Here is a 26,904-nt window from a genome sequence, read left to right on the forward strand (position 1 = left end):
CCGCCTTCCGCATCCCGACACCTGCGCGCCTCCCGCTGGGGTTGATGCGCTGTTCTCCTCTCCGCGAGTCCCCGCCCCGCGCTGCACTCCCCAGTCCGGGAGGACACTAGTTCAGGGACTGACCATGCTTAATCAAGATCATTCTATTGATATTAATGAATATCTGAGTTACTTCCTTTATTCCCCCCCCCCGTCAATTAAAGACAATGCTCCTACCTATTAGAAAAATGAAAATCCAAACACTGACAGCCCCAAATACTTGCAAGAATGTGAAGTAATAGGAACGCTCATTCATTGCTGGTGGGAATGCAAAATAGTACAGCCATTCTGGAAGAGAGTTTGGCAGTGTCTTACAAAACTAAACATACTCTTACTATACCATCCAGCAATCGGACTCCTTGGTATTTACACAAAGGAGTTGAAAGATTATGTCCACATCAAAAACCTGGACACAGATGTTTCATAGCAGCTTTATTCATAATTGCCAAAACTTGGAAGCCACCAAGATGCCCTTCGGTAGATGAATGGGTAAACAAACTGGTGCATCCAGATAATGGAATATTATTCAGCACTAAAAAGAAATAAGCCATCAACCCATGAAAAGATATGCAAGAACTTTAAATGCTTATTACTAAGTGAAAGAAGCCAATCTGAAAGGCTACATACATACTCTTTGATTCCAACTAAGTGATACCATAATGGTGGATAATGTCATTAGTCAAAACCCATAGAACATACAACACCAAGCGTGAATCCTAATGTAAACTATGGACTTTGGGTGCTAATGAAGTGTAAATGTAGATTCATCAATTGTAACAAATATACTTCTCTGCTGAGTAGTTGATAATGGTGGAGGCTATACCTATGTGGGAACAGGGGGTACATGGGAAATCCCTGTACCTTTCACTCAATGTTGTTGTGAACATAAAAATGCTCTAAAAAAATAAAGTCTAGAAACTTTAAGCTGTAAGATGAATAAGTTCTGAGGTTCTAATGTATAGCATGGTGACTAGTTGATAACACTGCAATGTATAACTATAATTTGCTAAGAGAACTTAAAGGTTGACCCCCAAAACATATACATATATATTTATATATTCCTCTTTACCATAAATGTACGGCTGTGCTCCTGGCTTCTCTAATCTCTTCCAATCATCTATTTTTATTTCTGCTCAGTACCATGCTGTCTTAATTGGCAGAGTTTTATAATAGCGAGTCTTAATATCTAGTAGGGCAAAAACCCCCAATTCACTCTTCCATTTGCTGCTAAGAATCAGCTCGCATGTTCTATGTGGGGGAGGGAGGTGAAGGAAATTCATTTTAGCTTCATAAAACCTCTAAAACAATTTGGGGAGAATCACATCTTCTGTGGATTGAAATTTTCTATTGAAATAAGATTTATTTCTCCATTCCTTTAGTTTTTCTTAAGTGTCTTTGTTCTATAATTTTCTCCATATAGTTGTTGCCTATTCTTGCTAGAGTTATTCCTAGGTACTTTATAACTGTGATAATATTATAAATGGTATCTCATTGCCTTTTCTAAATAGTTGTAGCAGAGTACAGAAATGCAATTGATTTTGTATATTGATTTTGTTTGCAGTATACTTGCTAACCACTTTTATTCATTCGAATACTTCATCTGTAGATTCTTTTGGTTTTTCTACAGGGACAAGATATCCTCAATGACTAGTGATAGCAGTTTCTTCTTCTCCAATGCTAAGAATTCTTCTTTTTCTTCCTGTGTAAGACTTCCTATATAATGCTGCAAAGAAGGATTATCTTATCTTGTTGGTGAAAGGTGTCTTATCTTGTTTCAATATTACAAAAGAATGTTTTCAATGTTTCACCATTAAATATCACATCCGCTGAATACTTATACCTTCTAATGATAGTCTGTTCATTTTGTATCATGAATAGATACTGAATGTTATGGAATGCATTTTCTACATCTCCTGAGATTAAATTTTTTTTTAAATCAAGAATTCAGTGGGGGACAGATGGATTGAGAGTTTGGGGTTAGCAGACGCAAACTATTATATATAGGATGGATAAACAACAAGGTCCTACTATACAGCACAGGGAACTAAATTCAATATCCTGTGATAAACCATAATGGAAAAGTATGAGAAAGAATGCATATATATGTAACTGAGTCTCTTTGCTGTACAGCAGAAATTAATATTGTAAATCAACTGTACTTCAATAAAAAACTTACTCTGCACCCATAATGTGTCACACTGTTCTAGACAGTAGAGGCAAAGCAGTGACCAAACAGATGAAAACACTTGCCCTCAGGGAGTTCACCTTGTATTAAAGGAGAACAAACACAATGAATAAATAAAATGCATAGTTTGTTACATATTGATCAACACAAAAGGCAAAAATGAAGTAGAGAGGGGAACAGGTAGTGTGGGGAAGGAGGTCTGCAACTTCAAATGCAGTGGTAGGAATGGGTGTCATTGACAAAATGACATCTGGCAAGAGCCTGCAAGCAGAAACAAGAGCATAGGCATAGCTTGTATGCAGTAAGCACTGCAAGGCAATATGAAGTTCTGTTACAAATTCTGTGAAGGAAAAGTGAATTTCTGAGTAGGTTCACTGGAAAATATAAATGTTAACATACTATTTTAGTTGCTAATTCCCTATCACAAGCAATGAAGCTTAAAAATCTTACATCAACTATTAAGTAAATTAAAAAAACAGCTGAAACCATTATAACCACCAGTAGTACCAAAGTAGCATTCTTATTAAAAGTGTGAAAATAACCATTTCAACATAGAATACAGAAAGATAACAAAAGTTATTCTGTTGTTCAAAGTAAATTATTATAAAATTTCAACTTGGGTCACAGAAGCCTATCAAAAAAATAAGTATGGGAAAAGCATAAATGAAAAAAAGAAATATTCACAAGTACAAGACCTAAAACTCATTGTAAGTACTCCCCATAAGTTATCTGACCCAATCCAGGGCTAACACTCTAAAGAAACATGAAAACAAAAAGACAATCACTCAGACACCAGATGACAGAAAGAGGAAAGGAATCGTTTCAAAGATGTGTTACAGAAAGTTCAAGTACAAAATTTTCAAATGAATATTGAGAATGCAAAAGGAAAACAGACCCAGCAAGTCTAACTAGCAAAGAAATAAATAAGCAAAGACAAAAAGAGAAGTACATCTAAACACACAAAGACTGACCAAAAGAGAATAAGGAAACTCCTAAACCAAAAGGTCACAGAGGTGTCCTATCCAACATTAGCTCATGGGATGATGATAGGTGTTTATGCGGGGGGGTGGGGGGTGTGAATAGGTCAAAGTTAATCTATTAGATTCTTTATGCAGTACATCTCAGAATCTTTCAAAATGCCACTGTGAATTATGAATCACTAACCTACTTTGGGGGTAGCGTATGGGGGGCACAGAGTAAGTACGCATAAGAATGTAGTCTTTCCCATGCCAGCTCACCATGGAACCCTTTATTTTGGCCAAAAACAAAAGTCTGTGAGAAAAATGTTGTCCTAAAGGATGGTAAGACAGATGAAATTCATAAATCGCTTTGTAGAGTTAAAGGAATGCTAAAAAAAAAAAAAAAAAAAAATTTAAGGACTTTCTGGTGGTTGTTTTTTTTTTTTTTTTTAAAGGAGAATTATTTTTATTAGAAATTATAATTCTGTCTTTAAAGTAATAAAAGAGTAAGATGTGTGAATATAAGAATACTAATAAAATAATTACATTCATATTCACAAATATATGGCAAGGGAACATAACAGAAAAATCTTGTAAAGAAATAGTTTGATCCAGTTGCATTTTGCTGTAAAATGTAGCAATCTGTTTCATTCTTGGGTAGCAGTGGAAAAGAAAAAATTTCATTTTTCTTAAGACCAAAAGATGATCCATCTGTCCATGTGAGATGACCTTCTTTCTTCAAATCATTAAGACCAGTCCATATTATTATTTGATTCTTTGACCTGAGATGTGAAAACATAAATTTTTTTTCCTCTTCATTTTTTATATCCACAAGGTGTGCAGAAATTAAAGATAACTTACAATGTTGCTGGGCTATATTCCATGGCTTACTCTCTTTGCTAATTCTATAACAGTTATTTTTTAATGCTACCCATCCTTGTGAACATGAACCTGTTTCAATTTGAACATCCAGTCTCTGAAATATATTTATAAAATCCAAATGCAATTGTTTAAATTCAAATGTAAAAACATATAAGGTGGCAGGTTTCAAATCATCCCACTCATAAAACATGACATTATTTTGCATAATTTGTGAAGAATTATTAAGCGATATTGACACTAAAGTGTCATTGGAAGACAGAACACTCCAGTTAAAAGAAACACTCGTACTTGTTGCTATTGTTTTAATATTTCTAGTTGATATTCCACGGGTTTGAAATGACTTTTCACTTAAAATTTGTCCATATTTTATGGACTGTATAATGATGTGACAGTCTTCACTTTCTTCTAGTGTTATTATTGATTTTGGAAGCTTTTGTGGGTCTGCGAGAATCCTTTTCACATTTTTTTGAGCAAAATTATTAACAAGTTGGTATTTTAAAAAATAAAATTCAGGACTTCCTCCCTTAGGAAATTCATCCCATTCAATAAAAATTGTTGTTGTTTGTTTATTCTTTGGTATATAATGGAAACTTTTTGAGATCTTAAAAACATATTGTATCCAGAGCAGTAGAATAACTGATTTCTCCATCTGGAAGCCGAAGCGCGACGGGTGCTCAGTGGAGGAAGCCTGTGGGTGCCGGGTGCCGCGCGCACAGCCCCCGCTGACACTGCCAGACCCTGACCCCAGCCGCGCCAGCCAGCACTTTGCAAGTTTCTGGTTGTTGTTTTTTTCTTTTATTATTGGTAGAAAGCCAGCCAAGAATCAGTTGGACTTACAAACATGAGTACATGGATGAATAAAAGATAGAAAAGAGAATAAATCAAAATTCTGATATATTTTACTGAAGGGGATATTTGGATACAAATTTTGTTATGAAGCAGTCCAACTATGCTAAAGTAAAGAAATAAAAATGCAAGGGTTGTACTCGTCCTAACTGACAAAAGTGAAATAAATCACCAGGATGGAATGGTATCCAACCAGAGTTCTGGATGCTCTTGAGGACGACTATGAATCTGTAGGCAAAGTTAGATAGAATCATCCAAATAGCCCCAAATTTGGCTCCTACAAAGGCTCCGGAGAAGACCCAATAAAATAAGATTCATTGTGGATTTGTTGGAAGTATAGGGTAGGTTGAGGGAATTTTTAATTAAGAATAGACTCAGACACTGAAGTAAAAATAACCTAATAGAAGAAACACCGTAAAGTTATAGAATCTATAGATATCTGTATTAATTCTATATCTATAGGTAGATTCTGTATCTATAAAGAGAAATAGATATAAAACACCTGAAATTTTTTGAAGTGGTAAATAAACTGAGGCAGGAAATAATGTTGATTTAGACTTTCGACACATCTTAGACAACATTCTTCAACAAAGGCTTAAAATATTAAATCACTATCAAAAGAAATATTCTGCCCCAGATAGGAAAGTGGCTTGGTGGCAGAAAACAAAAGGAAGAAATAAGCAAAATTTCAAATATAGTTTATCTCGGGATATTAGTGAAAACTAGTCTCATTTGTATAATATTGAAAAATGGAGCACACGGCAAATGTTCAGGTTTAGAAATGAGCAGTGAAATGCCAAGCGCCAGAGATAACCGACGGAGAGTTATTTATTTATTTAGTACAGTCCTGGCAATGACAAGGGTCATAGCCAGTATGATCCACGACATTCAAGGAAGCTCTCCACGTGCCAAACACCACCTGAGTCACTGTATGTGCATGACTTTGTTTAGTCTTCACAACTTCCTACAGAAGTAATTGCCATTTTATTCCATGAGTTTACAAGCTAGACAGTAAAGGCTCAGAGAGGAAAGTAACTCCCCCAAAGATCACTAAGGTAAGTAGGTGGCAGTAATAGTAGCTACTAAATGATAGAGCTAAAATTTGAAACCTGGCAACTGACCCCAGAATCCTTACCTACTTTGGGGGTAGGGTATGGGGGGCACAGAGTAAGTACGCATAAGAATGTAGTCTTTCCCATGCCAGCTGACCACGGAACCCTTTATTTTGGCCAAAAAACAAAGCACTGCGAGAAAAATGCTGTCCTAAAGGGTGGTAAGTCAGATGAAATTCATAAATCACTTTGAAAGGTTAGAGGAATGCTAAAAAAAAAAAAAAGAAAAAAAAAATTAACTACTGCACCAATGGTTCTCAAACTTGAGCATGCATCAGAATCACCTGGAAGGTGTGTCAAAGACAGACTGCTGGGCCCCATCCCCTCGAGTTTCTGACTAAGCAGATTTTGTGGGTTCCGAATTTCTATTTCTAACAAACTGATGTTTCTGCTCAAGGGCCCACACTTGGAGAAATATGGTCCTAAGCCACAGGTGGTGAAACAAGAGATCACGATAAGAATGGTCTCGGGAAAAGGAGAAAACCTAGGTGAAGAAAGCTGGCGTGGAATTAAGGAAAGGAAGGATGAATCATCCAGTAAATGGGGTCCAGCTAAAATCACATGGAAATTTTCCTGGGCCTTTTGCTCCCTGGGTGGGCAAAGAGTCTTCCTGGGACCTCAAACAGCCTAAAACTATTCAACCCAGCTTCGGGCACAGTAGAAATTTAATGGCAAAAGGATGTCCCCACGTTCAGGATCTCTGTACTCTGGCTACCACCACAAACCTTACCCACTGACAATGCCTAGAACTCCTTTAACAGGAAACAAAACGTTTTACTTTGTAGCAAGAAATAGAAGCTTGAGAAGGAAATAAGTCCTAAAAAGTGAATATATATCGCTGTCTACAGATCTCATTCAAAATGTAAATGACTGCTTATAGATTAAGGTCTATAGGTCTAATATAACATGGCATGTCTAATATTCTTAAAATTACAAAAATTCAGTTTTATTACTTTGGAGAGGAAGCATGATGCTACATGCAAGGCATCAAATTTGATGTTAGAAATCCTATATTTGGGGATAAATGACTTCTGACAAGTCTTTTTTTGTTTCTTTGTTTATATTTTATTTTTGGCTGCGTTGGGTCATCGTTGCTGCACGTGGGCTTTCTCTAGTTGCGGCGGGCGGGGGCTACTCCTCGTTGCGGTGCACGGGCTTCTCATTGCAGCGGCTTCTCTTGTTGCAGAGCACAGGCTCTAGGCACGTGGGCTCAGTAGTTGTGGCTCGCAGGCTCTAGAGCGCAGGCTCAGTAGTTGTGGCGCATGGGCTCAGTGGCTCCGCGGTATATGGGATCTTCCCAGACCAGGGCTCGAACCCGTGTCCCCTGCATTGGCAGGCAGATTCTCAACCACTGCGCCACCAGGGAAGCCCAACTGTATTTTCTTGAGGAGAGAATTTCCTATTCTTAGGTAGGGAGCAGAGGGGACCATCACACCTCAGTCACTGGACCAACTTCATACTCATTTTCCTTCTTTATCAGGTTCAATGTAGACGTTGCATCAACCTTCCTAACACACAGACACACACACCCACACACACACACACATATGTAGAGACTTCCAATGTCCTAGTTCATATCATTAGTTTTCCATTGGGCCAGAAATCTTTCATAGGTTCTGAACCCCCGTTTTGTCTCTTCAGCATTATGAGCCAACTAAGTCTTTGCTTTGACTTCAGTTAGCTTTTGTTTGACTTCTTAGCATCTTGCCTTGTCTACCTATTTATACATGGAAAATACTGCAAGGGAACACTGTTGCTGAATCCAGCTCAGTTCTCTGAATCTTTACTCTCTCTGTGATTTTGGTCCTTAAAATTCTAGCTGTCTTGTTATTTCTCAATTCCAACTCTGGTTTCCTTAGTCCTATGACATTGTCCTAAGATCTACTGGCTTTTCTACCTCTTAGGAGTCACATTTGGTTTCTCAGACTTTTGCTCTTCATCGGTAGTTTCTAAATGACTGGGCTAGAAAAGCACGTGCAGAATATTGTTCTCACTTCAGTGAGTTTCTTTCTCTATTTTACTCTTCTAGATCATGGCTACCTCAGTAGCTTTCTAACGCTCACAGTCAAATGTTGCTTATGATTTATCTGGCCTTTCTAGTATGTTTTCCTAAGGTAAACTGATATAGTTGGAAACAGAAGTTCGTACCCACCATTTAAAAAATTCTGTTTGGGGCTTCCCTGGTGGCACAGTGGTTGAGAATCTGCCTGCCGATGCAGGGGACACGGGTTCGTGCCCCGGTCTGGGAAGATCCCATATGCCGCGGAGCAACTGGGCCCGTGAGCCACAATTACTGAGCCTGCGCGTCTGGAGCCTGTGCTCCGCAACAAGAGAGGCTGCGATAATGAGAGGCCCGCGCACCGCGATGAAGAGTGGCCCCCGCTTGCTGCAACTAGAGAAAGCCCTCGCACAGAAAAGAAGACCCAACACACCCATAAATAATAAATAAAAAAAAAAAAAAAAAACAAAAAAACCCAGAATCCTTTGTTTAAAAAAAAAAAAAATTCTGTTTTGTCTTTCTATGAATTCTCTCCTTGTCCCATCTTCTGTCACTTTTTCCCACCAAAAATTCCCATTCTCACAGATAGATTATTTTAAGATTAAAAATTATTATTAAGGGCTTCCCTGGTGGCGCAGTGGTTGAGAATCTGCCTGCCAATGCAGGGGACACGGGTTCGAGCCCTGGTCTGGGAAGATCCCACATGCCACGGAGCAACTAGGCCCGTGAGCCACAACTACTGAGCCTGTGCGTCTGGAGCCTGTGCTCCGCAACAAGAGAGGCCACGACAGTGAGAGGCCCGCGCACCGCGATGAAGAGTGGTCCCCACTTGCCGCAACTAGAGAAAACCCTCGCACAGAAACGAAGACCCAACACAGCCCAAAATAAATAAATAAATAAATAAAAATTAAAAAAAAATTATTATTAAGCTAATATGTTAATTTTGAAAGGAATTAATTTTGCTTTGAACAAGAACACAGATTGGTGAATGGAATATGGAAGATGCCTTAAGACCTTTTTCATCTCTAAGAGTAGTATCCAACCATCGGTACCATAATAAGTTTGTCAACTGTGGAAGAAAGCAGTCTTTATAACATCAACATTATTCAATAATCTCAAAAACTGCTTCACTTTCCTGCTCATGCCACCAATTTCCAAATGTTCAATGGGAGCAGAGAACCATGGGATGGGACATGGAGAAATGGCCTGTCATAGTAACTATAAACATTGGAAGAATGAAATTATAAATAAAGAGGGTTTTCTATGAATATATTTGAAATGTTTGTTCCTAAAGAACTTGTAGAATAAGACTCAGAAGTTTACACAGAAACACCTCTTGATAAGTATGAAACTCAGTAAAATTTATCTCATAATAGTTTTTTCTTTTGTGTTATGTGATTGTCAGAGTGACACAAAACTATTTTTATCTGGACTTCACAGATCTTATTTTTACTATGGGATCAGTGACCCTACATGTTTGAAAAGTGGCAAAATAGTTAAAATTGGAACATTTCCCCCAAATCCAGGGCATATGACTTACATTTCTGTAGAAGGCAATATTATATTTCTGTCTAGTTCTGGGGTAAACATTTTCATACCTGCCAATCCAATTTGACTAATGTATTGTTTTTACAGTGCATTAGTGGAAATTAAATGGTAAATTCAGTCAAACAGCCATTTCATACATCAGAAAGGAAAATCAGTCAACACAACTGTCTGACCGAAATGAATGAAGAAAACAATTCAAGGCAAACAACTGTCCCAGTAGACTTGTATAAATACAGTAGTGGTGTCATGTGCAGAATTAATCTTTCCTCACCCTTAACTGGAGAACACTCTGCCAGCCAATTCAGTCACTCAAATGATACTGAATTATAATATTCCAGTTTCATTTACTCTCAGTTACTGGTGACTGCCCTTCCTTCTCCTCCTTCATCTGTCCGTCAGTGAGGAATGTCAGAGCAGGAGAATAGTAATATTGGCATATTGTAATGTACTGTCTTGAATTCCACAGCTTCAAAATTCTTAGGCTAACTCAATGATCTTAAAAGAGTCTGGTGCAGAAAGGATATGTGAATTAAATGGCAGACCACCGGCTGACCCTTCCAGCACTAACATCCCTTATTCCTGGTTCTAATATATCACAGAATACTCAAGAGGAAGTTTTTGAGTGGTCAGCAGAAATATGGCTCCAAAGCAGGCACATGGAAAAGAAATGTTGTCATCTGTGATCCACTTTAAAGTTGACTTGTCTTTTACTCATAAACCAGATTCAGTGTGAATTCTCTTCTGCTGAATGTTAGAGAATCTGTTGGAGGAGTGTGGCCAATTCTTTTGATTTTTTTTACTCTCTAACATTTTTTTAGACATCTTTATTGGAGTATAATTGCTTTACAATGGTGACTTGGTTTCTGCTTTATAACACAGTGAATCAGCTATACATATACATATATCCCCATATCTCCTCCCTCTTGCATCTCCCTCCCACCCTCCCTACCCCACCCCTCTGGGTGGTCACAAAGCACCGAGCTGATCTCCCTGTGCTATGTGGCTGCTTCCCACTAGTATCTGTTTTATATTTGGTAGTGTATGTATGTCCAAGCCACTCTGTCACTTCATCCTAGCTTACCCTTCCACCTCCCCATCTCCTCAAGTCCATTCTCTACGTCTGCATCTTTATTCCTGTCCTGCCCCTAGGTTCTTCAGAACAATTTTTTTTTTTTTTTTTAGGTTCCATATGTATGTGTTAGCACACAGTATTTGTTTTCCTCTTCCTGACTTACTTCACTCTGTATGACAGACTCTAGGTCCATCCACCTCACTGCAAGTAACTCAATTTCTTTTTATGGCTGAGGAATATTCCATCGTATATATGTGCCACATCTTCTTTATCATTCATCTGTTGATGGACACTTAGGTTGCTTCCATGTCCTGGCGATTGTAAATAGTGCTGCAATGAACATGGTGGTACATGTCTCTTTTCGAATTATGGTTTTTTTAGGGTATATGCCCAGTAGTGGGATTGCTGGGTCGTACGGTAGTTCTATTTTTCGTTTTTTAAGGAACCTCCATACTGTACTCCATAGTGGCTGTATCAGTGTACATTCCCACCAACAGTGCAAGAGAGTTCCCTTTTCTCCACACCCACTCCAGCATTTATTGTTTATAGATTTTTTGATGATGGCCATTCTGACTGGTCACACAAAGAACTCTGGCATGGTGGTCATCATCTAGCTAATCCTAACATGCAGACATTTATGAGAGTAAAGTCAGGTCTTTGCCAGAGTGGGTTGCTTATTTGGGCAACTGGGTCAAATCAAGAAGGGCAAATGTAGGCTGCCAGAGTAAATAAGGAGAGGAAAAACAAAAAGAACGAGACATTATCATTCATCAGTGATTTCCCCCCCAATATTCTTAGCCTCCACCTATCTCCATCTTACTGGTAACACAGGAACTAGACTGAACAATCAGGTAAAAGGTCTCTACAGAAACTGAGTTAATATAGAAAATAAAAAAATAAAACATAAAATTGTAAATTTTCTTCCTAGGGATAATTGAGATGATAGTTCAGTAATAACGTAAGATCAGGTGAAGTCTAAAGAAATTTTAGAAAACCTGGATAAAGTAAGAAAACATCTGTTCGCCGGCATCCGAATGTTCGCGAGACACCGAGACATGTGGGCCAAGTTCTGGAGAGAAGGGAAACACAGACACAAACTTGACATTTGGTGCAGCTTTTCTCCTTGGGGCATTTGCTGATTCAACTCATACAGCCTAGGAACTGAAAAGCCAAGGAGTTCAAAAGACTCTAACCACAGAAGCCAAACGGCAAGAGCTCAAGCTAAAAGCAACAACTAATGGAATGACAGGCTACACGTATCCTTAGTCTCACAGGGCTGGCGGAACCATTACATTTAAAGCCTAACAAATACAAGGGTAGTTGGGAATAGGGAGAATCCAAACTTTCACATGGTAATCCCAAAGGGCAACACCCGTAGAGGAAGGACAAGACAGAAATAGAGCAACCTTCACACAGACTGAAAAACAGCTTTGAAGGAGCTCAAACTGAGAATGGACTAAGGTTTCCAGTCCCTATAGTAACTGTCTGCCATGGGCAAAAGGAAATCTTTTCAAGAGAACGATAACAGCATCCAGAATGTGGAGGTATCTTAATAGTTTCCTAAAATAAGTTAAGCCCAATTTTAATATAAAAAATAATTGGACATACCAGGAAAAAGACTAAATGATTAAAAGCTCAAAAAAAAAAAAAAAAAAGGACAATGTAAATAGACACAGGAGGACAAGAGTTAGTAGGCGGTTAAAAAACAAAACAAAACAACTATGATTAAACAAAGAAAATAGACACATGGCAAATAAGCATATGAAAAGATGCTACACGTTCCATGTCATCAGGGAATTTTCAATTAGAACAACAGTGAGATACCACTACACACCTATTCAAATGGCTAAAATCCAAATACTGAAATCCCAAAGTTGTTGACGATGCAGAACAACTGGAATTCTCATTTGTTGCTAGCAGGATACTTGGCAGTTTCTTACAGAACTAAACATACTTTTACCATACAGTGATCTAGTAATCATGCTCTTTTTAAAAAGTCATTATGATCAACAGGGATTTATCACCATAAAGCAGATTTTTTCAAGTAGGATAAAGTTGGAATGAGGAAAGAAATGTCCATATCCAATATCAAAACACACTCCAAATTTCAGTAGTTTAAAAGAATCTAATACGCTGTAACAGTACATCAGTAGATTATTCAAGCAGAATAGGAACCCATGTATATGTGAGAAATAAAATATAGGGTAAATAAAGTACAGGCTGTCTTCACTGTGGAGCTATAAAAATGATCACAGAAGCTGAACTGTGCAAAGTTGATCTCAGTGATTGATGGGGAAAATATTATTGTTCTATGACCTTAAAATCTTTCTGACAAAAACACCAGAAACTTTCTTGTTTGTTATAAAGTTATAGATAGACTTAAAAAAATTAGTAAATCTTGTATTTAGTTAATACAGTGCAACCTAAAACATTAGAAGTACTGAAAATTAACATGTTTTATTCCATTGTAAAAAACTTATGAGACTTCTAGTTTTGAGTCCAGCAAGGAAGGAGCTTGGAAGTTGCCACTCTGTCCTAACAGGTAAATATCTGGACACACTGAAAAATCAACAATTCTTCTTAGATTCATTAGAGAAGTGAGGTCACAGGAAAAATCACCGTGCCCAAAACTGGAGAGGCAGATGGCAGATACAGAGAGTAACAACTTACCGGAACAGAAACCCAAGAGCAGAAATCTCTGTGGAAAGCAATGGTGAGGTAGGAAAACCTGAACTATATCTGAAGGATTGCTGGAGGCTTGTGTGGAAAAGTCTGTGAGGTAAAAACTCCAGGGAAGCCCCTATCCTTTTGCGACTTTTGTCTCTTGAGCTCTACCAGGTTGTGACTACCAGGTGAAGGTCAAAGGAAAATCCCCTTGGAATTCTGGCAGGGGGAGGGTGCAAGGAGCAATTTTGAAATACACCAGAGCATTCTGCTGTTCTTCATAAGGCCTGCCCTCAGGAGAAACGGTTTTACCAGAGGCCTAACCTATGGGGTTTTGTCAGAGCCTAACTGACCTGGGGGAAGGGAAATATCCTACCGTGACCCCTGCCGGCCACTGGGTTTCACCTAAGGTGAGGGAAAATACTGAGAGGCACTTGTGACATTCATAGCTGAGGAGCACATGCTCATTATAAGACTGAGACCTAATCATAAGACTATGCAATGCTTCTATAACACCACATCTCTAAAGGACTATGTACTGCAGTGAATTTCACCAGTGCATCGTGTCTGGATTTTCAAGGAAGAGAAAAGTGAATCATATAAAATGCCTGATTAAACCGAGAAATGGCAGAAAAAGAGTGGAATGTAAAAAAGGAACAAAGAACACTGGCAATAAATATGAAACAGTAACAAATATGGTAGGTATTAATCCAATGATATCAATAATCATTTTAAATACCAATGGTATAAATACACCAGTTAAAAGACAGAGATGGTCACAGAGGATCGATAAACAAGATCCAAATATAAGAAATCTACTTTAAATATGAAGGCACATATAGCTTAAAAGTAAAGGGTTGGGGAAAGCTACATCATGCTAACACTAATTAAAAGAAAGTTTGAGAAGCTGTATCAATCTCAGACAAAGCAGAGTTCAGAGCAAAGAAAATTATCAGACACAGAGGGACATTCCATAACGATAAAGGGGTCAATTCTCCAAGAAGACATAACAATTCTTCATGTTTATGTGCCTAACAACAAAGCATCAAAATTCGTGAGACAACAACTGATAGAACTGCAAGGAGAAAGAGATAAATCCACTATCATAGCTGGAGATTTCTACACCGCTTTATCATAAATGGACAAATCCATCAGGGAGAAAATCAGTACAGACATAGCTGAATTCAGCAACACCATCGACCAAATGGATATAATAAACATCTACAGACTACTTCAACAACAGCAGAATACACATTGTCTCAAGCTCACATGAAGTACACACGAAGACAAACCACATTCTAGGCCATAAAACACACTCTAACAAATTTAAAATGTCAGAAATCATATAAAGTCTGTTCTCAGACTGCAGCGAGGTCAAACTGGAAGTCAAGAACAAAAACAAAGCTGGAAAATTCCAAAATACTTGAAGGTTAAACGGTTCAATTCTAAGCAATACATGGACCTTGCTGTCCGTATGTGAACTGAATAACATGCACAGTGACCAATCACCTACAGACTTTGAAAGAAGGGACCTGATTGTTCACTGACCATGATACACATCTGTTATATCCCGGGTGATTTGTGGAGTTAAGAACTAGCTGTGAAGTTTGTACTTTATGCCCTTCCTCACAGTTAATATGGCAGTAACTGAAATTTGATGGTTTTGTTGTGGTCCTGGGATTATTTAACTAAATCATGGTAACTGAAATTCATGCATGGGCAAACTGTTCAGAGCGAGGACTGCATGTGTAGCATACATTGGGTAACATTCCATTGCAAGAAACAAATACCTAGAAGACTGTAAGATAGGATGAGAAATCATACTCTTGTTATGAGGAAGTCTGTCCCTAAGCAGAACATGAAACTGAGATATCATAAAGAAAAAGGCGAGTTGATTTGACTTGATAAAAATTAAAGAATTCTGCACAGCAAAAGGCAACCCAAACATAAAGATAACTGACAAACTGGGAAACCAAATATAAATATTTGACCATGGATTTGGCCAACAATTCCTTTTCTTCACAATAGTATGAGGAGGGAAAATCTCAGTGAGTCAAACCTCATGAATCAATAGATGAGAGGTTAGACTAAAGTTCTCATATGGTGTGGATTTAATTTTATGGAATGCAACTTACCTTCCAACAGAAAATGTGAGTATTACCAGTCTTATGAAGATCCTTGGCAATGCAAGTAGAGAAACCTTGAGTAACTGTGTGATAGATGCATCTCTTTCCTGTTCTATAAGAGGAGGAGAACAATGAACAGAATGTCTATTTCTCCAGGGCAGAATTCCAATATTGCCTCTGTACCACTGAGCCTTGTAAAACATCGAAGCGGACAGTCTTTAGCAAATCACTCTTAAAGAGTCAAGAGGGAAGGAAATGGAAAGGCTAATGAACTTGCCAATGACCTATGTAGCCCTGACTGCTGAAAACAGCGATGATGGGAAATATGTGATGCCACGTATGTGAAACTTGAAGAGCACAGAGATTCAAATGGAGTAGAGTAGGGAAGAATGCCTCTGATAACCCACCCAAGTTGAATTATTTATAGTCTCAACTGGGAAATGTTGATTAAGAAATGAGAGGAAACAGGCAAGAGCGGCCCCTGAAATTGTGCCTAAATACCTCCAATATTCCTAAGGAATCCCGCGGACAACTGTGTCAGAGCGGAGCTGACAAAGGGAGTATATAGTAAGCGCAGAGGTCACGCCCTTGTCAGCCAGCATACGGAGAGCATTACTGATCCTCAGCAAATCATTACTGATCCTCAGGAAAATGTACTGTGACTGGGTCCAAAACCTGACTGGAATTTTCCATAGATGTGTGATATTGGAGATGGGTTTGCAGGTGCACTTGCCAAATTACCTTTGCAAAGCACAGTAGGCCACAGCCAGAGGAGCAAAGGCTGCTCTGCTCTTTCTCAAGCAGAAAAGGATTTTAGAAGTGCCCACTTCTGTCCCACAAAGGATGGGGATAGCAGATTACGAATTAGTGATTAGCACAGTATCTGTGATCCCTCGGCTAATTTCCGTCTTGAAGCTGGGATATAAAGACTCAGGTGTTGGGTGATGAGCCACAAGCCGTCTGAACAGGTGCTTAATCAGGACTGGACAGGATGAATTCAGGCCTGGGCATCTGGCATCTGGTTCCAGCCCTTTTCCTGGCAGTTAACCTTTAGACATGTCCCTGACACCTTTGCATCTGTAGCTTTTCGTTGTTGTTGTCAGGTTGTTTAAATGTGTAAAATGGTGATAACACTACTTGGTGGCATATTCTATTTTAAAAAACCTTCCATTACTCCACGCACATCAAACAGTAAATGCGTTCTCTTAGTAAACCTGCATAACAATTTTCTGAACTCTTGTGCTCTGGGCAAGACTTATGAATACAGCAGGCAAATAAAGTGAAAGGTGAGACAGTACATAGTGTTGTATTCAATTGGGTCTTGATACCCAAGTGTGACTCTTCACCAAGGATTATGCAGTAGTTCAGGACACAGATTAAAGTTGTTTAGAGTGTGTCCTAAAGTCTCACTGGCAGAATTTAAATCTCTACTCTGGAAATTGTAGACCTGAGACAAATTGCTTCCCTCAACTTCATTTCCTGCATCTGAGAAAGATAATAGTATCTACCTTGTAGTAGACTGAATAATACCATTGCCCCCAAATGTCCACATTCTAATCCCCAGAACCTGTGAATGTCACCTTAAATGGCAGAAGGGACGTTGCCAGTGGGATGAAAGTAAGGGTTTTGAGATGGGGAGATTCTCCTGGACTACCTGGATGGACCCAAATGTAACCACTGGTATTCTCATAAGAGAGAGGCAGAGGAAGTTTTTACTCCAAAGAGAATGTGATGATGAAGTTGGGGTTGGATTGATGTGGCCAGAAGTCAAGGAATGCTGGCAAGGAAACAGATTCTCCCTTGGAGCCTCTAGAAGGAGGATGGACGGCCTTGTCAACTCCTCGTTCCAGCCCAGGGAAACTGGTTTTGGACCTCTCTCTTCCAGAACCATAAGAAAATAAGTGTGTTTTGTTTTAAGCAAGCACATTTGTAGTAATTTGTTACAGCAGCCCTAGGAAACTAATGCGTACCTCATAGGAACTATTTCTCCAATTAAAATGTGTGCCTGGAAACACACTTGGTGGCATGTCTGACACATGGTAGGTACGCTACTGTAGGTCGTTCTCGGAAACTGAAGCCTTGGTTTTGAGGGATCATCAAAACCAGTACAGTGGTTGCCATGTTTCTCCTTGTTCATCCTGGTGACAAACCTGGTAGAGAGAGCTCCATCCTTTCCCACAGGATGCCCACCCCAGTACTTAGAGGGAAGAGGTTATGTCTCACTTAAGGCACCTTCCTCTTTTCCTTTCTACTTTTTTTTTCATTCATCTTCATCCAACTGGCCTTTCTAAATTTTAAAGAAAACAAGACCATTTCTCGATGGATTCAGATACTACCCCAAGTTAATATTCCAACCAAGTTCTTGTTCTTCCGGGTCTCATCACCAGAAATTTCTGAGCCTAAATCCTCTCTAGTTTTTAGGATCACCCATTTTCTCATTTCTCCCTTCTCTAGTTCAGAGTCTTGTCAGTTTAGTCCTTTCCCTAACCACAACTTATAATAAGGTGACACAGCAAAGTGATGAAAGTCTAGACGGTCTGGTTTTAGTCCTGGGTTTTTGCCACCTACTTACTGTGTGGCATTAGGCAAGCTATTCAACCTCTCTGGGCCTCAGTTTCCCCCAAAAAAGGTGAATATTACGTACCTACAGGGTTGCCATTATGAGGAGTAAGTGAGTTAACATTTGCTAAGCACTTAGAATAGTACTTGTTGTAGTCTAAGCACTACAGTTGTGCTTGTTAATAACAGTAATTGCAATTCCAAGCGTAAAACTTACTCAGCTTTCTTTCATAACTTTGAAAGGTTGGTCTATCTGTTGGCCGGCGTTTCAGGTAACTGAGTCGAGGAACGGGCTGAGGCATTGCTACCACTGGGTGGTGTGTTCCCAGAACTTGGAACAGCAGTGTGAAATGGGTAGTAGTTCTACTTGGAGACGAGGCAGACTGGACAATGACGGCCTGGGAAGGAGGTGTGGTGTCCATAGCTTCGGGGTCAGAGGTGCCGCCTGCTGAATGACCAATGGCAGCCGAAGCTGTAAATGGGGGGCTGGGGAAAACAGGGGCAGAATGGACACTGACGGCCCGGGAAGGAGGTGTGGTGTCCATAGCTTTGGGGTCAGAGGTGCCGCCTGCTGAATGACCAATGGCAGCCGAAGCCGTAAATGGGGGGCTGGGGAAAACAGGGGCAGAATGGACAATGCCGGCCTGGGAAGGAGGTGTGGTGTCCATAGCTTCCATATCAAAGCTGCTGCCTGCCTGACCTGAGAAAAGAGAGTGAAAGTGGGAGAGCTTCTCCCTAGCTTCTAACTCTTCTCGAGGTCTAGCACGCACTGGACAGCTCAGCCTGGTGCTGTGACATTCCATTGTACGTGTCATAGAGCAAGGGCAGGTGGGGGCGGGGGTGGGGCGGGGGCCACAGGCAAGCCCAGCCCGTGGAGAAACCCGGCCCAAGGACAAAGAGCCCGAACTCTTCTGGGACTTCTCGCTGTGGGTGGCAGGTGTTTGGCACTGGATGGGCCACCGTGCGGAGACTGTTGGGGACTCTGGAAGCCTTCTCCTCCAGAGCTCATCCTGCCTGGGCACCAGCTCTGCAGGTGTTGCGTTTAATGTTGTCCCAGAGGTCTCTTAGGCTGTTTTCATTTCTTTTCATTCTTTTTTCTTTAGTCTGTTCCGCAGCAGTGAATTCCACCGTTCTGTCTTCCAGGTCACTTATCCGTTCTTCTGCCTCCGTTATTCTGCTATTGATTCCTTCTAGTGTAGTTTTCATTTCAGTTATTGTATTGGTCATCTCTGTTTGTTTGTTCTTTAATTCTTCTAGGTCTTTGTTAATCATTTCTTGCATCTTCTCAATCTTTGCCTCCATTCTTATTCCGAGGTCCTGGATCATCTTCACTATCATTATTCTGAATTCTTTTTCTGGAAGGCTGCCTATCTCCACTTCATTGAGTTGTTTTTCTGGGGTTTTATCTTGTTCCTTCATCTGGTATGTAGCCCTCTGCCTTTTCATCTTGTCTGTCTTTCTGTAAATGTGGTTTTTGTTCCACAGGCTGCAGGAATGTAGTTTTCCTTGCTTCTGCTGTCTGCCCTCTGGTGGTTGAGGCTATCTAAGAGGCTTGATGGGAGGCTCTGATGGTGGGTAGAGCTGACTGTTGCTGTGGTGGTCAGAGCTCAGTAAAACTTTAATCCACTTGACTGCTGATGGGTGGGGGCTGGGTTCCCTCCCTGTTGGTTGTTTTGCCTGAGGCAACCCAACACTGGAGCCTACCTGGGCTCTTTGGTGGGGCTAATGGCAGACTCTGGGAGGGCTCACGCCAAGGAGTACTTCCCAGAACCTCCGCTGCCAGTGTCCTTGTCCCCACGGTGAAACAGAGCCAGCCCCCGCCTCTACAGGAGACCCTCCAACACTAGCAGGTAGGTCTGGTTCAGCCTCCCCCAGGGTCACTGCTCCTTCCCCCGGGACCCGATGTGCACACTATTCCGTGTGCGCCCTCCAAGAGTGGGGTCTCTGTTTCCCCCAGTCCTGTCGAAGTCCTGCAATCAATTCCCACTAGGCTTCAAAGTCTGATTCTCTAGGAATTCCTCCTCCCGTTGCCGGACCCCCAGGTTGGGAAGCCTGACGTGGGGCTCAGAACCTCCACTCCAGTGGGTGGACTTCTGTGGTATAAGTGTTCGCCAGTCTGTGAGTCACCCACCCAGCAGTTATGGGATTTGATTTTATTGTGATTGCGCCCCCTCCTACTGTCTCATTGTGGCTTCTCCTTTGTCTTTGGATGTGGGGTATCTTTTTTGGTGAGTTTCAGTGTCTTCCTGTCGATGATTGTCCAGCAGCCAGTTGTGATTCTGGTGCTCTCGAAGAGGGAGTGAGAGCATGTCCTTCTACTCCGCCATCTTGGTTAATCTTCCCTATAGCAGCCAGAATGTCTCTGGATGAAAATAGAATAAAATTAAAGCAATATTTTTCACCTCCTCATTCCTCTAGTGGCTTCCTTTCATCTTCGTTTCTCTCTCAGTCCAAACCTGGTCAGTCTGATTCTCGCTTTCTGACCACTCTCACTATCTTTTGAAGCACAGAACCGTGAATCCACTCTTCCGATAAATCTAAGATTCATGACATCTTCTGCACTCATAACTGAATTTCTAGACATCTCATTCCTGGGATAAGTTCCATCATTCCAGTTGCTTATAGGAATTCAAGACAACGTTAGTATACAATGTTCTGTTACATATCTTTGTTTTAGGACAAGCATACTGACCTTGAGGTGAGACTGAAGGAAACAACAAATCCAGGAAGAAAGTGTGAAAGAGAACGTTAGAAAAAACTTAGTGAGGGCGATATTCAGAAATAATATTATTCACAGACATAGACAAAATATAAAGCACAGGATTAGAGAAGGGAAAGGCGTCACACAGATTCTGCACTGGCAACAAAAATTAGTCATTTCAGATTTTCAACAAGTGTATTTTCATATTAGATTACACCACTGTACCTTAATGTAAGTTTCTAAAAGAACAAATTTTGTCTAAAATTTACCATTTCCTAGGGCAGGAAAAAAAGTAGTTTCTTAAACACAAAGGAAAAGAAAAGAAGGCTAGCTGCTCCCCTTCTCGTTTAAGTAGCTAACTGTGATCCTACAACGTCAGTCAGCTTAGTTCTAGACACACCCATCTTAGAACTGACAACTCCTTTACCCACCCCAGTCCATGTCTTAGACCCAAGTCATCCAGGAGCAAAAGCAGAAAAACACTGACAGCTTCAGTTATTCTGTAGAAAACAGAACTCTAATTCATTTGGAAAATTTTGAAATAATTTTCTCAAATGTGAAAATAATGTTTCCTTAATTACACCCATTATTTCTCATTCCAAATCTATCAAATCCACCCCCAAAGGCACAATCTAAAAGCAATAATGAAGACTATATGGCTCTACAAACATCAATTCATTTCCAATACTGCTCAGCAGAAAGAGATGCAAAGTAGCCATGCTTCCTATTCCTACCTTAGCACGAAGCCCCTGAGGTTCATTACTGCTTTTCATAACAACAGGCAGTTTTCCCTTTTTAAAAATTAATCAATTTCATTGAAAGTAGTATCGATATTATCCTCCAAATACTTAAGACTTCTAACAGCCAGTGCCATCCAGCTCACCTTCAGGATCTAAATTTTACTTTAAGAATCTAAGAACTAAGAATCTAAAAAACAAGAAGTTTATTTCTTGAATGCAAGCACCATTTCAACTTGCACTTTAATGTTTTCTAATATTTCAGTACTAAAACGAGAGTTTTTTAAAACTCATTGTCAGAATAATGAAAGGCAAGGATAACAAGATTTATGATCGCCAGCACATAAGATAAATAGATGAAAAACAGAGAAACAAAATGACAAACAAAACTCCTCACAACCACACAGCAAATACGTGGTGGATCCGTGAGAGGAATGTAGGTCTGCTGACACACCTCCTGGACATACTTTATATGTCCTATGATGCTTACAGACTCCTGAAGGGATCTACAAAAATCCACGGATCTTTGGCATTTGGAAAACAGTGTAGAATGCAGACAATGTTCAAAGTCAAAGAGAGGCCAATCATTTATCTAAATGACTGTTCCCAATGATCTTTTTTATTTTTGTTGGTTATGACACATTACGTTAGAATAATTTTAGATCAATGATGACACTCACTGAAATCTCATATAAATGCAAAGTTTTATATGAGACACGAGAAAATCCCTGAAAAAAGAAAAATTAAGCTTATTCCTGTCGAGAGTGAGCAACCTTAAGGATCTTTTTAACTATTTTACAGTTCAGGAGTCATATTTCACTTTGGCATCAAACTTTAGCTCTTGGGAAATAAATTTAGGAGAAAAAAAATCTGCATATAGAATAACTATATATAATTCTAATGTTTCCAGTGTCAAGTAAAAACTTGAGGTAACCATCAAAATTTCTATCAAGACTGTAATAAATTATAAGGTGCTGTGCCCACAAGAAACTTTAGGAAGATGGCCTAATAGAACTGACTATGTAAAGCGGTGTGATTTATTCTTCTTTTAAATGAAATCAGTGAAATTCATCTAGGAGGAAGAAGGAAGAAACAAGCGGCATCCCCCCCCCCCCCACAGAAAGGAAGCGGAAGCCAGCAGGATCTGATAAAGAACCAGTCGCCTTCCGTTACAACACTCGCAGCATCTCGTTTTCCCTTTTTCTTTTCGTTTTTTTAAACACAACCCATTCTCCCTCAAGAAAGCACACACAATCACCACACTCATTTCTCCTCTATTCCAGCTACGTCAAGACCACATTCACCAACACTGTCCTTCGTGGATCAAAGATACATGACTATAAATTTAAAAGTAAGGAAATGCTTTAAGGAACCATTTTCCTCATCAATTGTATACTAGTTTACGCCAAATCTATATACAGCTTAATATTAATTTCCCTATGGGAGATTTCTGAAGACATTAAGCTGAATGATCAATTCGGGATTTCTTTACAGAAAAAATATTTACAAATATGAAGATTAAATATGTAGGTTTATATTCTCAGGTTATACTGTGCCATAGATGCCTGAATGTACTGTGATACCAATATAAAATCACAAACATAAAACCCACTTTCCAAATGAAAATGTCAACAAAATTTTAGGTCAACCTAAGCAAATAAACTTTCAGGATGCAGTTAAAACAGTCAAATATCTAATGATAATAGTAAACATATTCATCTGGTTACACACATTTAAAATGGAATACATGAGAAGATAACGTTAATTTGGAAATACTTCCTTCCACCCCCAGCCACTGAAATAATTTTATTCACTCTCTTTGCGCACATCTTCAATATCAATTCACCAAAGGAAGAAGATGTGCCATTACTTTATGTATTACCAAGAAATAAAAAAATATATACCAATTAAATCACGCCATTATTTATTCACGTATCCCAGTTTCAGTGATGTTAAAATGTAAAAATACAAGTTAGAATTGGTATTTCACTGTGACAGAAGAGGAGAGAGGTTATCTATACTTTTGTTTAACCTGCAGATAGAAAAGTAATCCTACTGAATTATATTAAATAAGAATATTTAATGCATATGCGTTTACTTATATTTTTACAGAAAGAAAAGTATATGGGCAATGGTAAACATATTACAAACATATAGAAGAAACAAATATAAAAATATATTCACTATAACAAACAAGGGTATAAGGGACTATTAGATCTCCATCTGTTTGATCAACGGTCTGAATGTGTGGGGGATGGAAAGATAAAAGTGAAGAAATGTGGGATGATTAGACAGTAAAATGAGAAAGGAGCTGTGTCTCTACGTTTTAATGTATGTATTTATTGGGCCCACAACAATGTACAGTCCTGGGACAGAATGTGATAGATACTATAACAAAAGCACACACACACAAAAAAAAAAAAAAAAAAAAGGAAAGAGACATTACTACCTAAGAGAGGTCAGTAAAGTTTTTTTTTTCCCCAAAAAAAGATAACAATTAAAAGGGGTTAAATCCCCACAAATGAATAAGGGGAAAGAAAATTTTAGTCAAAGAGAAAATACTCAGAAAAAGCAGATAACAAAAAAGCATTCATCTCCTAATTCTAAAGCCCAGTTTTAAAGAAAACAAAGAGTTGAATCTACTAATATCAGACCAAAAGTTGGAAATATTTTGTAAACTCTAAGTTTGCCAACACATTTTGAAAGATTTATAAAAAGTAAAAATAACTCTGTTTTCATTACATAAAATTTCAGGTACTAGGTAAGCTTTAAAAGCAAATAAAAAAACTTAAAAGGTCATATCCTCGAGCCATGAGGATTTAAGCCTAGCAACTATCTTCCCTAAATTCTCCAAATACCACCAGAGAAGTACTTTCTCTTACACATGCACGCGTGCAAATAACACCACAGACTAAATCTCACTCCCGGCATGATGGGAAAACGACCCCATTCTTTGTGTTCAAGCTCAGTTCATTATGTTCATCTTGAACTACAGAAGTATAGATTCCTCTCACTTACCAAAATGAGGTTAACAGTTACTGCTGTAGCAATTTAGACAGTTAATTCAGGGGCTAACTACCTTGAGCCTGAATTCTGAGCAAACTGGGAACACCCTTGCTTTAAAAAAAAAAATCAAGCAGCTCCAAATCTTATGAATACATCATATACCAGTTGTTTAATAGAGCCAGCTGTTTATAAACCAGAATGTAGTTCCCTTGGAAACATTATAAACACAGGTTAAGTTTTCTTGCTAGTCCACAAAATTTAAGTTTAATCATGATGTAAAAGCCTAGAACTAATAGTTCTAGATGAGGTCTGGAAAAGACAGTTAGCAAAGAAAATGAAAGCAACCATCACAAAGCAGAAAAACTAAGTTTCCTCCTAATAAAAACCTAATATAAATCTACTTACGAGACTGGCCCCAAAATGTGCTTATGTACCTATACATATGTGTGTGTATATGTGTGTGTGTGTGTGTGTGTATGTATGTAAATAACAACACTGATTCCTGGTTCTCTTGCCTTTGTCAGAATAGTACCAGTAGCAGCACACTATCCTGGCTTTCCCTCTCCATTTTACATCTCCATCTACGCTACAGTTCTAGGACCTAAAATTAGGAGCCTAGGATCCAAAACAACCTGCTAGCCTTCTATCCAAACAACCTCTCAAGCCATTATCATTTAATACTGGTCACAAAAATTAGAAGACCAGACTTAAGAGTCTGAAGTTCAACAAGAAGCCCCTTTTCCGTAATAATTCTGTATCCTGGGGCACACATTAATTGAGTATGTTAAGTATGACTTCCCAGGAGAGCTCAACCAGACCGCAAATGGAAACCTCCTCACTGAAATTTCTAGGTACCGGCAAGCTGTGGAAGAACGCCTCTGCCAGCACTGCCTACAGAGGAAAAGTCCGCTCCTTGCTGGAGCTTTCGTCTTCTGAGGCTAGATGATAAACTCCTGGAAGGCAGAGATTTTGTTTGCTTTGTTCCCTGTTGTGTCCCCAGAGCCCAGAACAGTGACCAGCAAATAAGAGCCTTCATAAGTAGAAAAATTCATTCATTCATTAATGAAGAAGGAAAGGGTATATACTTTGTGGCAAACAGGAGAGTGAGTTACGGAGAGAAAAACTAAACTCACAGATTGGCTATTATTCTCAAGAGCTTGATAACTACAAATCTTACTAACAGTAGTGTTTTTAGAGATGCATATTTAAAGGGAGAGTAACCAGGTAAAAGGAATAAGGAATAAAAAGAACTTTAGGGTTTTCAAAGATTAAACATGTCTAAGAAAACATGTCCTTTCTTCTCATCTTTTAATCCCTCTTATAAGTTTCAAAACACAACCCCAAATGAAATCTACATCCATTAAAATTCCAGTTTTTATATTCCCACAAATCAGGAAATACAGTAAATCCAAATTTCTTATAAATTATTTAAGTTACACAATAATATTCTATTATTCTTTACATCACTGAAAATTCCTAACTTTCATAAACCAAAGGCAATCCTTGATACCTAAATTATGTGAAAAATCAGAAGATGGGTGTCATTCTCCAAACATAAAAGTTGCTAAGTGGGATGCTGAATGTAATTTAAATAAACCTCACATTAGAGTAAAAATTGAGGATTTCTAGTGCAAACACCAAACTCTGCAGATTCATTAGTGCTTCTGTATCAGAAAAAAAAAGGTAATAAAGCAAATACAGAAGCAAAATTATGCACGGGGGATAATGCTCCCAGTATACTGCCATGGCATGGGTATTTAGCTAAAGGGACATGAGTGAAAGAGCAGACAACAAGCAATTCTTTCAGGAGTCTGAAAAGATACTACTATCAGAATTTCATCAGCCTACATTACTAAACATTTTAAACATTATGCCAAAGAAAAGGCTATTCATCGTGCATCTAAATAGAAACCATAATATGCTCACTTGAGAAGAGAAATATTCAATTTACATTTTGGGTTCCTCATGCTAATCGAAAACAATCTACTTATATAACACGTCAATCTTTAGGTTTGTTTTTACTATTATTTTCTCCCTTAAAATCATCTGTGGAGACTATCCAGAACCGCCAGGTGGTGACTTTCTTGAAGTGTCAACCTGGGTAGGCTACAGCACCCAGTTAACTTAATCCAACACTAATCTACATGTTGCTATGAAGGTATTTTGCGGATATAAGTAAAGCCTACAATCCATTTAAGTAAAGGAGATTACTATCCCAGATAATCGAAGTGGGCTATCTCAATTCTTTGGAAGGCCCTAAAAGCAGGTTTCCCAAGGAAAGAAAAGAAATTTTGCCTGCGGACCACCGTTCTGGCCCATGCCCACGGGAGTTCTATCCTGCAGGTGATCTCCTCCTGACAGCTTTCCCATACACATTTCAGACTCGCTTAGCCAGCTGCTGACAATCATGCAAGACAATTCCTTGTAATAAAACGGATATATATGTATCATATATATATAAATATATGT

The 26,904-nt window shown here is 39.1% G+C and overlaps 1 protein-coding gene across 1 annotated transcript in view; it reads right to left on the bottom strand.

Moving 5' to 3' along the window:
* LOC132362764 (ELKS/Rab6-interacting/CAST family member 1-like) overlaps positions 1-26,904 on the bottom strand; it is a 173,825-nt gene that overhangs the window by 45,228 nt on the left and 101,693 nt on the right.

The sequence above is a fragment of the Balaenoptera ricei genome, chromosome 3 (genome assembly GCF_028023285.1).
Source record: "Balaenoptera ricei isolate mBalRic1 chromosome 3, mBalRic1.hap2, whole genome shotgun sequence".
Lineage (NCBI taxonomy): Eukaryota > Metazoa > Chordata > Mammalia > Artiodactyla > Balaenopteridae > Balaenoptera > Balaenoptera ricei.